This window comes from Aplysia californica, unplaced genomic scaffold (genome assembly GCF_000002075.1).
Source record: "Aplysia californica isolate F4 #8 unplaced genomic scaffold, AplCal3.0 scaffold00045, whole genome shotgun sequence".
In the NCBI taxonomy this organism is placed as follows: domain Eukaryota; kingdom Metazoa; phylum Mollusca; class Gastropoda; order Aplysiida; family Aplysiidae; genus Aplysia; species Aplysia californica.
In genome coordinates, this window is record NW_004797315.1 from 1,556,122 (window position 1) to 1,556,799 (window position 678).

The window sequence follows — 678 nt, forward strand, 5'->3', positions numbered from 1 at the left end:
AGAGAGAGAGAGAGAGAGAGAGTGAGAGATTATCGAATACATTCAAGACGAAATGTGGTGAGTACCACCGACTGATCAAAATCCAAGTCTTCAAAAAGAAAACACGAAAATGTGTTTCACTTCTTGAAAACTGCTTTCACTATCAGGTTTCTTTCTTGTTATGTTTCGAAGCCTTTTGAGCACGTTTTCAGAGAGAGCTACAGAAGAAGCGTGTTTTATCTATAAATACGATAGTACATGTCAAACGACGAAGAATCTCGACGAAAGAAAACATGCATAGAAAACCCACACATCCATCAGGAGTGAAATTACCAATTATTAGGTACGAGATCAAGACGAAACCCACGGGTACGAATAAAAGCTGGCGCGATGGAGGATGGAAAGAAACGTTACTCACTCTATTCACTGCTAGGTCGCTGATCAATAGACTGCTAATCATACCAACACTCACCTGGTACCGTCGGTAGCGAGTACGCTTCCGTCACAAACTCTGCGTTGTTCGCCAGCTACTAACTAGTTGTGGATTTGGAACTCTCAACGAGATCGCCTATTTCGCCTCAGAAACATCACTTGGTGTATCCCGCATGCGTTCAGCAAATTCTCACCTTCCTACAGGTGACACGACTCTCGCGCTTTCACGCTCTCGCTTCCTTTATGTTGCTATAGCAACCTCCCTTC

At 43.7% G+C, this 678-nt stretch overlaps 1 long non-coding RNA gene across 1 annotated transcript in view; it reads right to left on the minus strand.

Annotated features, from left to right (window-relative positions):
* Positions 1-550, minus strand: part of LOC118477231 — a 110,738-nt gene extending 110,188 nt beyond the window's left edge. Inside the window, exon 1 of the long non-coding RNA XR_004858230.1 lies at positions 452-550. This is a non-coding gene — a long non-coding RNA (uncharacterized LOC118477231). The remainder of the gene's footprint in view (positions 1-451) is intronic.
* Between the last annotated feature and the right edge of the window lie 128 nt (positions 551-678).